Source organism: Coregonus lavaretus (genome assembly GCF_964263955.1).
Source record: "Coregonus lavaretus genome assembly, chromosome: 10".
Classification (NCBI taxonomy): Eukaryota; Metazoa; Chordata; class Actinopteri; order Salmoniformes; family Salmonidae; genus Coregonus; species Coregonus lavaretus.
Window position 1 is genome coordinate 41,881,100 of NC_139997.1, and position 17,710 is coordinate 41,898,809.

Genomic DNA, 17,710 nt, shown 5'->3' on the forward strand with positions numbered 1-17,710 from the left:
CTCTCTCCATTCTGTCACACATTGGACTTTTATAGGGGTGGTCCTGGTAACTGTAATACTCAGAACTGTGATGAACACAGACTATGGACACAAAATGATACTATACTGTATGATATTTACTGATGAAAATACATCTACAGTATCCGCAGATACACCCATAACACCATAGCAATACGAGCATGCTTGCTATACGTGCAAACTGTAAAGTCAGAAAACACATTTCTTCACTCTAATATTATGTCTAGAAGCTCCGACAAAGGCCAAGAGGCAGACACATAAGCTTTAATAAAATAAGTGATTTGAGCAAGAACAGTACGCTGGTTTTTATTTTCTTTGAACGTACTCTTATATCACAACATACTGTACATACTTTATGTCCATGAAGTATAAACACACACATGGGGACACAACTGGTTGTCTGCATTCACATTGTATTTTTAAAACAGACATTATCTCCTGCCTTTGCTGTTTTTGTATTCTATGATTCGTCCAAGGTCTGTTAGGGGTTATTTATCCTTGCAGCATAGTCTGTTCATTAAAATATTTTGATTGAGGAGACAATGAGAGTTGACCCTCCACACAGCCATATTCACTCATAAATGTGATGTGGGCTCTGGAAGTATTTTAATGGAATACTGAAAAGAAATTGAACTGAAAGAGCACATACCCAGAGGACAGGACATTGCATTATATGCTCAGCACTTTACTGCTTTAAATTGCGTTCTTTATTTATTTATTATTTTACCTGCATATTTGTTTTGGAACATAATACACATTAGTGTTTAATAGCTGAACATGATGGACATGTTACCATGAAGGCTTGTTTGTTTGGAGACTAGCCTACATAGGCCTAGTCATGCTTACAGGTTCCCTACTCATTCCCACTCATGTGGCCCTGTGTGGCTCACTACTGTAAGTCGCTCTGGATAGGAGTGTCTGCTAAAATGACAAAATTGTCATTCAAATATTGTGCTGTCTATGTAGGCTACTGTTCCATTTAGTGCCGTGGATAAGTGGTTGCTTCTAGAATCAGTGTGTCCTCTGTCAGGGAAGCATGGAGATTGTTTTATGATTCACTGGTGAAACATATTGGTGGGTATGTAGATTGAAAAGATTTACTAATGTATTTTGAGGGGAGATCTCTCTACTTCACCTGGTAGATTGTGAGGGGGAGTGGACAGGAGTGTAGGCGTTATTGAAAAGCCTACTGTCAGGCGTCAGTGTGTGCTGTACCAAGTTAGCTAGCTGAATAAACTAAGTTAGTCTATTCCTGGAAACATTGAACTACTGTAGATTACAGCAATTATAATTTCTAAAGTGGAAGTTGGAAGAGTTGTATTTGAGTGTTTCAGTGAAAGGTTAGTGAGGGAGGCCTCGTTTCCCCAGATGTTTAGTTAATTTCATTCCGATCTCCTTTGCATTATTGTTGCCTTTTCTGTAGCCTGTCAACTATGTGTCTGTCTATCCCTGTTCTCTCCTCTCCGCACAGGCCATACAAACGCCTCACACTGCGTGGCTGCTGCCTCTCTAACCTGGTGGTCCCTGCACGCACGACCCACGTGGAGTTCCAGGTCTCCGGCAGCCTCTGGAACTGCCGTTCTGCGGCCAACAAGACAGAGTTCATCTCAGCCTATGCTACCCTCCAGTCCCTCGACTTCTTGGCGCTGACGGAAACATGGATTACCACAAAAAACACTGCTACTCCTACTGCTCTCTCCTCGTCTGACCATATGTTCTCGCATACCCCGAGAGCATCTGGTCAGCGGGGCGGTGGCACAGGAATCCTCATCTCTCCCAAGTGGACATTCTCTCTTTTCCCCCTGACCCATCTGTCTATCTCCTCATTTGAATTCCATGCTGTCACAGTAACTAGCCCATTCAAGCTTAACATCCTTATCATTTATCGCCCTCCAGGTTCCCTTGGAGAGTTCATCAAAGAGCTTGACGCCTTGATATGTTCCTTTCCTGAGGATGGCTCACCCCTCACAGTTCTGGGTGACTTTAACCTCCCTACGTCTACCTTTGACTCATTTCTCTCTGCCTCCTTCTTTCCACTCCTCTCCTCTTTTGACCTCACCCTCTCACCGTCTCCCCCTACTCACAAGGCAGGCAATACGCTTGACCTCATCTTTACTAGATGCTGTTCTACTAATCTCACTGCAACTCCCCTCCAAGTCTTCGACCACTACTTTGTATCATTTTCTCTCTCGCTCTCCTCCAACACTACTCACTCTGCCCCTACTCAGATGGTAATGCGCTGTCGCGACCTTCGCTCTCTCTCTCCAGCTACTCTCTCCTCTTCCATCCTATCATCTCTTCCCTCTGCTCAATCCTTCTCCCTCCAATCTCCTGATTCTGCCTCCTCAACCCTCCTCTCCTCCCTTTCTGCATCTTTTGACTCTCTATGTCCCCTATCCTCCCGGCCAGCTCGGTCCTCCACTCCTGCTCCGTGGCTTGACGACTCATTGCGAGCTCACAGAACAGGGCTCCGGGCAGCCGAGCGGAAATGGAGGAAAAGTAGACTCCCTGCCGAACTGTCATCTTTTCACTCCCTCCTCTCTACATTTTCTTCCTCTGTTTCTGCTGCTAAAGCCACTTTCTACCACTCTAAATTTCAAGCCTCTGCCTCTAACCCTAGGAAGCTCTTTGCCACCTTCTCCTCCCTGCTGAATCCTCCTCCTCCTCCCCCTCCCTCCTCCCTCTCTGTGGATGACTTAGTCAACCATTTTGAAAAGAAGGTTGACGACATCCGATCCTCATTTATTAAGTTAAATGACACCGCTGGTCCTGCTCACACTGCCCTACCCTATGCTTTGACTTCTTTCTCCCCTCTCTCTCCAGATGAAATCTTGCGACTTGTGACGGCCGGCCGCCCAACAACCTGCCCGCTTGACCCTATCCCCTCCTCTCTTCTCCAGACCATTTCCGGAGACCTTCTCCCTTACCTCACCTCGCTCATCAACTCATCCTTGACCACTGGCTATGTCCCTTCCGTCTTCAAGAGAGCGAGAGTTGCACCCCTTCTCAAAAAACCTACACTCAATCCCTCCGATGTCAACAACTACAGACCAGTATCCCTTCTTTCTTTTCTCTCCAAAACTCTTGAGCGTGCCGTCTTTAGCCAACTCTCTTGTTATCTCTCTCAGAATGACCTTGTTGATCCAAACCAGTCAGGTTTCAAGACTGGTCATTCAACTGAGACTGCTCTTCTCTGTGTCACGGAGGCTCTCCGCACTGCTAAGGCTAAGTCTCTCTCCTCTGATCTCATCCTTCTAGACCTATCTGCTGCCTTTGATACTGTGAACCATCAGATCCTCCTCTCCACCCTCTCCGAGTTGGGCATCTCCGGCGCGGCTCACTCTTGGATTGCGTCTTACCTCACAGGTCGCTCCTACCAGGTGGCGTGGCGAGAATCTGTCTCCACACCACGTGCTCTCACCACTGGTGTCCCCCAGGGCTCAGTTCTAGGCCCTCCCCTATTCTCTCTATACACCAAGTCACTTGGCTCTGTCATATCCTCACATGGTCTCTCCTATCATTGCTACGCAGACGACGCACAATTAATCTTCTCCTTTCCCCCTTCTGATAACCAGGTGGCGAATCGCATCTCTGCATGTCTGGCAGACATATCAGTGTGGATGACGGATCACCACCTCAAGCTGAATCTCGACAAGACGGAGCTGCTCTTCCTCCCGGGGAAGGACTGCCCGCTCCATGATCTCGCCATCATGGTTGACAACTCTGTTGTGTCCTCCTCCCAGAGTGCAAAGAATCTTGGCGTGACGCTGGACAACACCCTGTCGTTCTCCGCTAACATCAAAGTGGTGACCCGATCCTGTAGGTTCATGCTCTACAACATTCGCAGAGTACGACCCTACCTTACACAGGAAGCGGCACAGGTCCTAATCCAGGCACTTGTCATCTCCCGTCTGGATTACTGCAACTCGCTGTTGGCTGGGCTCCCTGCCTGTGCCATTAAACCTCTACAACTCATCCAGAACGCTGCAGCCCGTCTGGTGTTCAACCTTCCCAGGTTCTCTCACGTCACCCCGCTCCTCTGCACACTCCACTGGCTTCCAGTTGAAGCCCGCATCTGCTACAAGACCATGGTGCTTGCCTACGGAGCTGTGAGGGGAGCGGCACCTCCGTACCGTCGGGCTCTGATCAGTCCCTACACCCAAACGAGGGCATTGCGTTCATCAACCTCTGGCCTGCTGGCCCCCCTACCTATGCGGAAGTACAGTTTCCGCTCAGCCCAGTTTCCGCTCAGCCCTGTTCGCTGCTCTGGCACCCCAATGGTGGAACAAGCTCCCTCACGACGCCAGGACAGCGGAGTCATTCACCACCTTCCAGAGACACTTGAAACCCCACCTCTTTAAGGAATACCTGGGATAGGATAAAGTAATCCTTCTACCCTCCCCCATGCCCCACCCCCCAAAAAAACAAAAAACAGACTGAGTATAACAGTAATTATTCTACACCCCCCCTCCCCCAGTGGTGGTTGTCCCACTGGCACCAATTTGTAAGTCGCTCTGGATAAGAGCCTCTGCTAAATGACGAAAATGTAAATGTAAAAATGTAAATGTAGCGGTAGGACTCCCTGCCGAAGTCAGGCGCAGGACACAGAGCTAGTAGACAACGTACTTTATGTTCATTATTTTTCACGAGTAACCTCCACGCAGGGAGGACAAATCCCTCTCACCAGTCTATGACACCAAACATAGAACAAACACAACAAAGTGGGAGCCAGAGGGTTAAATAGGGAACAAATCATGAACATAATGGGAACCAGGTGTGTACAATAAAGACAAAACAAGTAGAACACAGAAACATAGATCGTTGGCAGCTAGTACTCCGGTGACGACGAACGCCGAAGCCTGCCCGAGCAAGGAGGAGGGGCAGCCTCGGCTGAATTCGTGACAGTACCCACCCCTTGATGCGCGGCTCCAGCCGTGCGCTGACACCGGCCTCGGGGACGGCCAGAAGGACGCGGAGCAGGGCGAGTCGGATGACGACGGTGGAGGGATCGAGGATGTCCCTCCTAGGGATCCAGCACCGTTCCTCCGGATCGTACCCCTCCCACTCCACGAGATACTGCAGGCCCCCCACCCGACGCCTCGAATCCAGGATGGAACGGACCGAGTACGCCGGTGCCCCCTCGATGTCCAGTGGGGGCGGAGGAACCTCCCGTACCTCAGACTCCTGGATCGGACCAGCTACCACCGGCCTGAGGAGAGACACATGGAACGAGGGGTTAATACGGTAATCAGAAGGAAGCTGTAACCTATAACAAACCTTGTTCAATCTCCTCAGGACTTTAAATGGCCCCACAAACTGCCAACCCAGCTTCCGACAGGGCAGGCGAAGGGGCAGGTTTCGGGTCGAGAGCCTCACTGCGGTGGCGGTCGGTGCTCGCCTTCTGTAACCTGATAGCCCGTTGCAGGCATACATGGGCAGCGTTCCAGGTCTCCTCCGAGCGCTGAAACCATTCATCCACCACAGGTGCCTCGATCTGGCTCTGATGCCATGGTGCCAGGACCGGCTGATAACCTAATACACACTGAAATGGAGAAAGGTTAGTGGAGGAGTGGTGGGGGAGTGGCTGAGGGAGTTTTGGGCCATCTCTGCCCAGGGGATGAAAACCGACCACTCCCCCAGTCGGTCCTGGCAATAGGATCGCAGAAACCTACCCACATCCTGGTTTAGTCTCTCCACCTGCCCATTACTCTCAGGGTGAAACCCTGAGGTCAGGCTGACCGAGACCCCCAGACGTTTCATGAACGCCCTCCAGACCCTTGAGGTGAACTGGAAACCCCGATCAGACACTATATACTCAGGTACCCCGTAGTGCCAGAAGACGTGTGTAAACAGGGCCTCCGCAGTCTGTAGGGCCGTAGGGAGACCGGGCAAAGGAATGAGACGGCAGGACATAGAAAACCGATCCACAATGACCAGGATCGTGGTGTTCCCTTGTCACGGGGGAAGGTCCATAACGAAATCCACCGATAGGTGTGACCACGGCCGTTGTGGAACGGGTAGGGGTTGTAATTTCCCTTTGGGCAGGTGTCTAGGTGCCTTGCACTGGGCGCACACCGAGCAGGAGGAAACATAAACCCTCACGTCCTTAGCTAAAGTGGGCCACCAGTACTTCCCACTAAGACAGTGCACTGTCCGACCGATGCCAGGATGACCAGAGGAGGGTGACGTGTGAGCCCAATAGATCAATCGATCGCGGACATCTAACGGAACGTATATACGACCCACTGGCCACTGGTGGGGGAGTGGGCTCCGTACGTAACGCCCACTCGATGTCTGCGTCAACCTCCCATACCACCGGTGACACCAGACAAGAAGCCGGAAGTATGGGAGTGGGCTCCATGGACCTCTCCTCTGTGTCATACAGCCGGGACAGTGCGTCTGCCTTAGCGTTCTGGGAACCTGGTCTGTAAGAAAGGGTGAACACAAAACGGGTGAAAAACATGGCCCACCTTGCCTGGCGAGGGTTCAGTCTCCTTGCCGCCCGGATATACTCCAGATTGCGGTGGTCAGTCAAAATGAGGAAAGGGTGTTTAGCCCCCTCAAGCCAATGTCTCCACGCCTTCAGAGCCTGGACAACAGCTAACAGCTCCCGGTCCCCCACATCATAGTTGCACCCCGCCGGGCTGAGTTTCTTCGAAAAGAAAGCACAGGGGCGGAGCTTTGGTGGCGTACCCGAGCGCTGAGACAGTACAGCTCCTATCCCAGCCTCGGACGCGTCCACCTCTACTATGAATACCAAGGAGGGATCCGGATGAGCCAGCACAGGAGCCAAGGTAAACAGGGCCTTCAGGTGACCAAAAGCCCTGTCCGCCTCAGCTGACCACTGCAGTCGCACCGGTCCCCCCTTCAGCAAGGAGGTAATGGGAGCCGTTACCTCACCAAAGCCCCGGATAAACCTCCGGTAGTAGTTGGCAAACCCTAAGAATCGCTGCACCTCCTTCACCGTGGTTCGTGTCGGCCAATTATGCATGGCCGAAATGCGGTCATTCTCCATCTCCACCCTTGACGCGGACAGGCGGTACCCTAGGAAGGAAACGGACTGTTGAAAGAACAGACATTTCTCCGCCTTGACGTACAGGTCATGTTCCAACAGGCGACCAAGCACCTTGCGCACCAGGGACACATGCTTGGCTCGTGTAGCGGAGTATATGAGAATATCATCTATATACACCACTACACCCTGTCCGTGCAGGTCCCTGAAAATCTCATCGACAAAGGATTGGAAGATTGATGGAGCATTCATCAACCCGTACGGCATGACTAGGTACTCATAGTGCCCAGATGTGGTACTAAATGCCGTCTTCCACTCATCCCCCTCCCGGATACGCACCAGGTTGTACACGCTCCTGAGATCCAATTTGGTGAAGAAGCGTGCCCCGTGCAATGACTCCGTTACACTAGCAATGAGAGGTAGTGGATAACTGTACTTCACAGTGATCTGATTGAGACCAAGGTAGTCAACGCACAGGCGTAAACCTCCATCCTTCTTCTTCACAAAAAAGAAACTCGAGGAGGCAGGTGAAGTGGACGGCCGAATGTATCCCTGTCCCAGAGATTCGGAGACATATGTTTCCATAGCCTCCGTCTCCTCCTGTGACAGAGGATACATGTGACTCCGGGGAAGTGCAGCACCTACCTGTATATTTATCGCACAATCCCCCTGTCGATGGGGTGGTAATTGAGTCGCCTTCTTTTTACAGAAGGCGAGAGCCAAATCGGCATATTCGGGGGGAATGTGCATAGTGGAGACCTGGTTTGGACTTTCCACCGTAGTTGCACCTATGGAAACACCTACACACCTCCCCGAGCACTGACTTGACCATCCCTTGAGAGCCCTCTGTTGCCATGAAATAGTGGGGTCATGAGAGGTTAACCAGGGAAGCCCCAACACCACTGGAAACGCAGGAGAATCGATCAGAAAGAGACTAATTCTCTCCTCATGACCCTCCTGCAGTTTCATCCAGAGTGGAGCTGTGACCTCCCTAATCAGGCCTGACCCTAAAGGGTGACTATCTAAGGCATGTTCAGGTAAGGGCACATCAACAGGAACAATAGGAATCCCTAATCTATGGGCAAATATACGATCAATAAAGTTCCCAGCTGCGCCTGAATCTACGAGCGCCTTATGCTGGGAATGCGGGGAAAACTCAGGAAATTCTATGTCAATACACATGTGCGCAACAGGGAGCTCTGGGTGAGCCAGGTGCCTACTCACCTGGGATGGTCCACCAGTGCTCTGCCTGCTGCCTCAACTCCCTGAGGAACCTCCCCAGCACCGACCAACCAGTCCTCTGCGGCCACAGTTGGTGCAGGAAACGGCCCCCCTTCCGGTCTCCCTTAGAGCAGCACCTCCGAGCTCCATCGGTGTAGGGTCGGAGGTGTTGGGGGATGGAATGGACGGACCCCGATCCGGACGTCCGCGGGTGGCCAACAGGTTATCCAGCCGTATCGATAAATCCACCAGCTGGTCCAAGTTAAGGGTGGTGTCCCTGCAGGCCAGCTCCCAATGAACGTCCTCCCGTAGGCTGCATTGGTAGTGGTCAATAAGGGCCCTCTCATTCCATCCCGCACTGGCTGCCAGGGTCCTGAAGTCCAGTGCGAAGTCCTGAACGCTCCCTTCGCCTGTCTGAGGTAGAACAGACGTTCCACCGCCACTCTCCCCTCCGGTGGATGATCAAATACCACCCGGAAGCGGCGGGTGAAATCTTCATAGCGCACCGACGCCGCGTCTATTCCTCCCCACTCGCCGTTGGCCCACTCGAGCGCTCTCCCCGACAGACAGGAGATGAGGGCGGACACGCTCTCGTATCCCGAGGGTGCCGGGTGGATGGTCGCCAGGTAGAGCTCTACCTGGAGCAGAAACCCCTGGCACCCGGCAGCTATACCATCATATGCCCTCGGGAGCGAGAGCCGAATCCCACTGGACTCAGGTGACGAAGGGGTGGACAGCGGTGTGGGTTGCAGTGTAGTTGAAGGAGGTGTAGGAAATACCCCTCTCTCCCATCGCTCCATAGTGTTCAACACGCGATCCATGGCTGTGCCGAGAGTCTGGTCGCTTGCTGCTGGACGCGTTCCTCCACTGATCCTGAAGGAATGAATGTACCTGCTGACTCCATTTGAGGTGCGTGTTTCTGTCAGGTGTCAGTGTGTAGCGGTAGGACGGAGTTGGGCGCAGGACACAGAGCTAGTAGACAACATACTTTACTCGTGAAAATAAATGAACATAATCTCCATGCAGGGAGGACAAATCCCGCTCACCAGTCTATGACACCAAACATAGAACAAACACGCACACAACACAGTGGGAGCCAGAGGGTTAAATAAGGAACAAATCATGAACATAATGGGAACCAGGTGTGTACAATAAAGACAAAACAAGTAGAACACAGAAACATAGATCGGTGGCAGCTAGTACTCCGGTGACGATGAACGCCGAAGCCTGCCCAAGCAAGAACCTACCTTGGTTTCAGAACAATGTAGGCTCAATAATTCTGTAACCACACTTATTCCATTGTACTATTCTCTGCTATGTCCTTCTTTCCTATTTTTCAGTCTCTCTCTCTTTCTCTCACCCTCCCTATTTATTTATTTATTTATCTTTCCTCTATCTGCCTCTGTTTTTCTCCCTCTCTCCCTCCCTCCCTTCTACCCCTTCTCTCTCTCTCTCTTTCTCTCTCTCTCTCTCATCTGGAAACCCTCCAAGCCAATTTCCACACCACCACCCACTCATCACTTATTTCCAATGAAGTCTAATTTGACTCCATTTATAGTTATTTCCTCTCAATAATAAGCCAGATGCCTCATTTTAGCATTTCCGACTAAGTATATTGACATTTTATTTTCCTGCAAGCTCCTGTCTGCCCATCACAGATGCATATACCATGGGCTGCCATCACTAAGTACACGCAAAGAAAACAACTCAAATTCTCATCAGGACCCTGAAAATGGAAATGGAACAACACATCTTGGTGTAAAACTACAGAAACCTGAAAGCCTGCCACTGTTGTCCTTTACTTGCACCCAGCTACCCTGGGCTCTTGTCCCAATGGGATACATTTTGTTGAACGCTTAATGGGTATAAGCCAGGCCTGGTCTCATTATGTTCCTGTAGTAGCAGTGTGCTGAATGTGTATAATATAAGCGCTGCTCCCTGTGGTCCCCTGGCTGCAGTGCTGCTAGAAATAACAGGGTCTGATGTCTCCAGACATGGACAATGGTTCATAATTGAGGCCGGACAGCTGTTCCTGACTGTAGTGACAGGTCGCAGGGTGGATGACGGATGACACGGCCTCCAAGGACCCATACTATCTTCCAGTGCAAATTCCTGCTGGCTGCTCGCCTGTCCTTCAGGAGGCTGCCATGTTTATGTATGCAGAGTGATAACACAGGTCAGAATACTGTGCTCTAGTCTCTCCCTTGTTTCCATGTGAACAGCCTCAGAGCCATCACTACTGAGCACTCAAACAGTCCAGCCTCTATTGCTATATATATATTACTGTATGTGTTCAGTATGCTCCTTTCATATGTACTGTATGTACGCATGCTCACATAACCTATCCCTCAGAGCATTGACATTGTCCAGTATTTCATCACAAATTGCACACAACTGTCACACTTCCATAGCACTCTTTTCCTCCCTGTTTGAAGACCTGGCTCTGAATAAATGGACGCTGGACACTGAAAAATAGAGAGCTTTTCATTTCAATGTCATTTCTTTGTTCTCCTCCCTTTGTCTCTCAAGGTGCCTGCATAGCTCAGTAGATCCACATCCTTGTGGAAATAAAACGCAATGACAGCTACAGCAGGAACATTCTCAAATCACAATAAACGAGGAAGAGATGAGAGAGGATTATCAACACAATATGTAATATTCAAATCATTTTTCATTCTTAATTTTTTTCGAAGCCGCCACTTTCCATGTGTGTCCTGTCTCAGATAACTTTGCCTGAAAACAAAACAGCTTACTTTGGCGTGCAGATGAAAGGGATTATTAAATTAGACTTTTCCTGATATTATTTCAGGTTCCTATGGTGTGGCTTATTTGATAGTGGACCAGATGTCGCCCAAATCTTATGTTTTTATGCCCGATTTCTCCTGGAGTCTACGGCTTTCCATCACATTACACATGTCCACACTCCCAGACCTTAAGAGTGTAAACATTTACTTAGTTTATTATATTATTATTATATTTATGAATTGTGAAGTAAGACACTGGACATTGCACGACTGTAACATCAATAAATGTGTCTGTATCTGTACAGACCACATTAGAGTTTGGTCGATTACCTCTAAAAACATTCCCATTTTATTCCACCGTGATACCAGCATCGTGCCTTAGCTGTCATTGGTGGAGCTTTGGAGGTTCCAACAGTGAAGTAATCCTGTCATCTCACCGGGTCTTGTCAAATAATATTTTAGAATGCAGGCCATTTAGCTTGAGCGGCAGGTCTGATGTTTGTGGAGCGAACGCTGACTGAAATATGTATGAACCTTGCATGGCAGAGGCATGGTGGAATGTAAACCATCTCTCATCGATTTAAAAATATGAATATTAATAGGAGAGATGGAAATGCACATCAGAGAGAGGGAGAGGGGGAGAGAGAGAGAGAGAGAAAGATAGAGACAGAGAGAGAGGAGGGGGACAGAGAGAGAGAGAGAGAGAGAGAGAGAGAGAGAGAGAGAGAGAGAGAGAGAGAGAGAGAGAGAGAGAGAGAGAGAGACAGAGAGAGAGGAGGGGGACAGAGAGAGAGAGAGGGGGGGGGACAGAGAGAGAGAGAGAGAGGAGGAGGGAGATAGGAAGGAAGTGAGTGAGTTCAAGTCTTAAATACTTTGTATTCTGCCTTGCTTCCCAGATAGATTCAAAACAGAGTCCCTTTGTCCTCTGTAAAACTATGAAACCTTTCAAAAAGATACACTTTCTGCACTGAACAAATAACAACATGCCAATGAAGCAATACACAAATGTCAGTTCAAGACATGTAATTCTTTATGTTTTGAACACTTTCAGGTTAACATGATCCAAAAGCCTCCTGTCTCGGTCTTCTGCAGAGCATACAGCCATCAATAGAAACCCAGAGAGAGGGAACAGGACCCAAGGCTTTGTCCTTGCCATTGCCCTTGAGAGAGAATGGAAAGAAACACTTGAAGATCACATGGCATTTATTTTTCACATTGTAACTGTTCTGGGGATAAATGGATAGAATAGTGACGACTTAATCAAGTCCGGTTCTATTTTTAATCATAAGGATATACACCAGAGGCGTGATTGTCAACAAAATGTAAATTAATTTGGTTACATAAATATTCAGAAAATAGTAAATGGTTTCAATTGACACCTGTTATGTATACAGTATTTGATTGTGGGTATCAACTAGATGTGGCTTATAACATTTGGATTTTTAAATAGTTTGATGTCCTGGGAAAGCTTTATTTTTGTGTCGCATTAAGGTAAGAACAAAGGGAGTTTGACTTCAGTCTTGGATGATATCTGAGGGAGACAGAGTAACAGTCACATTTGAGCTCTGTCTTTGAGAGCGGGAGTGAGCACCCTCACACCCATTGTTGGCACCCCTGAACCGAGTGACAGGTAGTCAGTGCGACCAAATTCATTCTGGTGCCAGTGTTTCGCCTGGTGCTCCTCTGTGTTACACTCTGGGCTCTCTCAGTATGCCTCAGTGACACTCTCATTCCCACTGGTAGAGAGCAGCCTATCAGAAGGCCACAGCACGCTCCCACTACAACATCACATGCCAGGCCTGGTCTGGAGATCATCCTGTATCAGGGTACAGGCTACAAAACTTCACTGTCTCTGTTCTTACCAGTGGTGGAAAAAGTACCCAATAGTCATACTTTAGTAAAAGTAAAGATACCTTAATAGAAAATGACTCAAGTAAAAGTGAACGTTACCCAGTAAAATACTACTTGAGTAAAAGTCTAAAAGTATTTGGTTTTAAATATACTAAAGTATCAAAAGTAAATGTAATTGCTAAAATATAAATAGTATAAATAATTTCGAATTCCCTGTGTTAAACAAACCAGACGGCACCATTTCATTGTTTATAGAAATTTATGGATAGCCAGGGGCACACTCCAAACAAAACATTTGTATTTAGTGAGCCCGCCAGATCAGAGGCAATAGGGACGACCAGGGATATTCTCTTGATTGAGTTGGACCATTTTCCTGTCTTGCTAGCCATGCAAAATGTAATGAGTACTTTTGGATGTCAGGGAAAATGTATGGAGTAAAAAGTACATTATTTTCTTTAGGAATGTAGTGAAGTAAAAGTAAAAGTTGTCAAAACTATAAATAGTAAAGTACAGATACCCCAAAGTGTAGTAGCATGAGAAGTAGTACTTTAAAGTATTTTTACTTAAGTACTTTACACCACTGCTTCTTACGCTAGATACAGGGCCAGTAGATGTACTGTAGTGTGGTGCATTTGTTCAAGATGATTATCAGATCCCTGGTTGTCTTTCATATCTGTTACCCACTGCTGCACTCTAGATAACACATTGCATTTTTGGGAACTGCAGATGTTCCTCCAAATGTTGATTATGCCATTGCTACTTTATTCAACCGGTAAAACTACAGAGCATCCTCTGGAGTGGCTTTCAGTACATTCAGCTACAGCTGCTATTTCAGCCTGCTGAAGAGATAAAACACAGCTGTCACAGAGGCTGACAGAAAACTGGAGAAAAGAAACACACTGGTTTTAACTACAGTTACAGGGCCTGAATACTGAAGGGGGTAAACCTTTACCAGCCATACTGGGTAACGAACCATGTGTGGAATGATCCAGGCAAAGTCTGCAGTCTTTCCAAATCACATTCTCTGTCCAGGAGAAGAAGATTGCTTGATAAAAATACATCCTGCTGTCAGTTTATTAATGGAAATTGAACATAAGGAGGCATATCTTGAGTGGCCCATTTTTCAAGGTAAACATTAAGACTGGCTCTGGTTGGAAATGAGAATTATGGGGGTGTCAATTGAATTAAAATCCCATCTGATGTGAGCCGTGACCACACAAATGGCCTGTCAGGGTCGTGGGATGTTGTCTGGGGCACATTCGCCTACTGTGTCGTAAAAAGTGAGAGGGGATCGTGGTGTGGCAAATTGGCCAGACCTTCAGTCCTAATGCAGCAGTAGTGGGTTGGGCAATGGTGAGGATATACAGTGCCTTGCAAAAGTATTCATCCCCCTTGGCGTTTTACCTATTTTGTTGGATTACAACCTGTAATTTAAATTGATTTTTATTTGGATGTCATGTAATGGACATACACAAAAAAGTCCAAATTGGTGAAGTGAAATGAAAATAATAACTTGTTTAAAAAAAAACTAAAAAATAAATCATGGAAAAGTGGTGCGTGCATATATTTCACCCCTTTGCTATGAAGCCCCTAAATAAGATCTGGTGCAACCAATTATCTTCAGAAGTCACATAATTCGTTACATTTTACATGTTTTTCATCGGCAGGGACTGGGAAACTGGTCAGAATTGAAGGAATGATGGATGGCGCTAAATAGAGGGAAATTCTTGAGGGAAACCTGTTTCAGTCTTCCAGAGATTTGAGACTGGGACGGAGGTTCACCTTCCAGCAGGACAATGACACTAAGCATACTGCTAAAGCAACACTCGAGTGGTTTAAGGGGAAACATTTAAATGTCTTGGAATGGCCTAGTCAAAGCCCAGACCTCAATCCAATTGAGAATCTGTGGTATGACTTAAAGATTGCTGTACACCAGCGGAACCCATCCACCTTGAAGGAGCTGGAGCAGTTTTGCCTTGAAGAATGGGCAAAAATCCCAGTGGCTAGATGTGCCAAGCTTATAGAGACATACCCCAAGAGACTTGCAGCTGTAATTGCTGCAAAAGGTGGCTCTACAAAGTATTGACTTTGGGGGGGTGAATAGTTACACACGCTCAAGTTCTGTTTTTTTTCTGTCACGTTCGTTGTATAAAGGATCGAACTAGGTGCAGCGTGGTATGCGTACATGTTTTATTTATTAAATAACACCTGACAAAATAATAAAAGCAACTGAACGTGAAGTTCTAAAGGCTAACAGCAACAAGTCGAAACAGAATCAGAAACAAGATCCCACAACTAAGGTAGGCAAAATGGCTACCTAAGTATGATCCCCAAAACAACGATCGACAGTTGCCTCTGATTGGGAACCACACCCGGCCAACATAGAAATACAACATCTAGAATTCACACCCTGACCAAACCAACTAGAGAAAACAAGGCTCTCAAGGTCAGGGCGTGACAGTTTCACAATAAAAAATATTTTGCATCTTCAAAGTGGTAGGCATGTTGTGTAAATCAAATGATACAAACCCCCCCCCCCAAATGTGAGTACTCCGGCCGCACCAACCTGACTCATTAGGGGAGGGTCCAGGTGGGCATCTAGCCTCGGTGGCGGCTCCGGCTTCGGGCGCGACGTCGGTATTAACCTCTTCTCCCTTCCTGCCTCCCCGTTGCATACCCAGTCCAGTCTGGACCCCGGCGCAATGCTTCCCCTCTCAGTCCTCCCACGATGCACCAAGCACTGTCCGGACCCTGGTGTGGGAGCCCTCGACCCTGGAGAGAGGCCGACATCTGGTTCCGGCCCGGCAGTCCTCTCGCGATGCACCAAGCCCTGTCTGGACCCTGGTGTGGGAGACCCTGTTCCTGGAGAGGGGTTGACGTCTGGTTCCCCAGTGGAGCAGATCGCTCCGGCATGGAGGAAGAGTAGACGACCGGACCCGAACTGGGCACCGGTGAAGTGGACTTCCCCGGCTCTGGTAGGGAGCAAATAACCGGAGCTGGACTGGGCACCGGTGGAGCGGACTGCTCTGGCACTGGAGTGAAGCAGCTAACCGGAGCTGGACTAGGCACCAGTGGAGCGGACTACTCTGGCACTGGAGTGGAGCGGCTGACTGGAGTTGGATTAGGCACCGGTGGAACGGACTGCTCTGGCTCCGGACTGGAGCAGCTGACCGGGGCTGGACTAGGCACCGGTGGAGCGGACTCCTCTGGCACCGGAGTGGAGCAGAGGACCCTCGCTGGAGATCTGGTGCGTGGCGCTGGAACAGGCCGCACCGGACTGGAGACACGCACCACTGGTCTGGTGCGAGGAGCAGGTACGGGCCGTACAGGACTGGAGACACGCACCACTGGTTTAGTGCGAGGAGCAGGCACGGGACGTACCAGGCTGGGGACACGCACCACTGGTTTGGTGCGAGGAGCAGGTACGGAGCGCGCCGGGCTGGAGACACGCACCACTGGTTTGGTGCGAGGAGCAGGCACGGGCCGTACAGGACTGGCGACACGCACCACTGGTTTAGTGCGAGAAGCAGGCACAACCCGTCCTCGCTGAACACTCATTTTAGCCCGGCAAGAGCGGGGCGTGGGCACCAAGCGCACTGGGCTGTGAATGCGCACTGGAGATACAGTGCGTATCACAGCATAACAGGGTGCCTGTATGGTCCCACGCTCCTTAACGCGAGTGCGGGGAGTTGGCTCTTCTCTGAAACCTGGCTCCGCCAGCCTCTGCTCTAAGGACTGCGTTCTCTTTTGCTGTAGGGTAAACTCCTCTCTCAGCTCCTCCTGTTGCCTAGCCAGCTCCTCTCTCCGTGCATCCACTGACTCCTTCTCCCTGTGGGCCTCCTGCAGCGCCTCCCTCTGAAGGGAGCTCTCCTGCTCTCTCTTAGCTAACAGCCCCCTTAAGGTAGTTATCTCCTCTCTCAGAGTGCTGAGCTGCATGTCTTGGAGGGCCATATAATAGCGGCCTCCTCTTCCTCCACAGTCAGCCCTTTCAGGGCCTCCTTCCGCTCCGTGTGCCCCCCCCCAAAAAAAAATCATTGGGGCTGCCTCTCGTGCTTCCTTCGCAGTCGGCACCGTCGGCGTCGCCATTGATCCTCTCCTGCCTTCTTCCTTCGCCCAGGATCCTTTACCGGCTAATATCTCCTCCCTTGTCCAAAATGTCTTCCCCACCTGTGTCCAGGGTGTCTGCTCCTCCTGGCCACGCTGCTTGGTCCGTTGGTGGTGGGATCTTCTGTCACGTTCGTTGTATAAAGGATCGGACCAAGGTGCAGCGTGGTATGCGTACATGTTTTATTTATTAAATAACACCTGACAAAATAACAAAAGCAACTGAACAAGCCGAAACAGAATCAGAAACAAGATCCCACAACTAAGATAGGCAAAATGGCTACCTAAGTATGATCCCCAATCAGAGACAACGATCGACAGCTGCCTCTGATTGGGAACCACACCCGTCCAACATAGAAATACAACATCTAGAATTCACACCCTGACCAAACCAACTAGAGAAAACAAGGCTCTCAAGGTCAGGGCGTGACAGTTTCACAATAAAAAATATTTTGCATCTTCAAAGTGGTAGGCATGTTGTGTAAATCAAATGATACAAACCCCCAAAAAATCCATTTTAATTCCAGGTTGTAAGGCAACAAAATAGGAAAAATGCCAAGGGGGGTGAATACCTTCGCAAGCCACTGTAGATGACAGTATTTCTGATGATATATTGTATTAAACCTCAACTAAATGTCAAGCTGGACATGAACCATTCATGCAGTGTCCCATTATGCTGTGTGGTAATGAGTATTTTACATTTGAAAATTTTAGTCATTTAACAGACGCTCTTATCCAGAGCGACTTACAGGAGCAATCA

General features: G+C 48.9%; 1 pseudogene across 1 annotated transcript in view; it reads left to right on the forward strand.

Annotated features, from left to right (window-relative positions):
* The window catches only part of LOC311135652 (seizure protein 6 homolog), a 294,033-nt pseudogene that overhangs the window by 198,525 nt on the left and 77,798 nt on the right, over positions 1-17,710 (forward strand). The gene's annotated exons all lie outside the window — the stretch shown is intronic.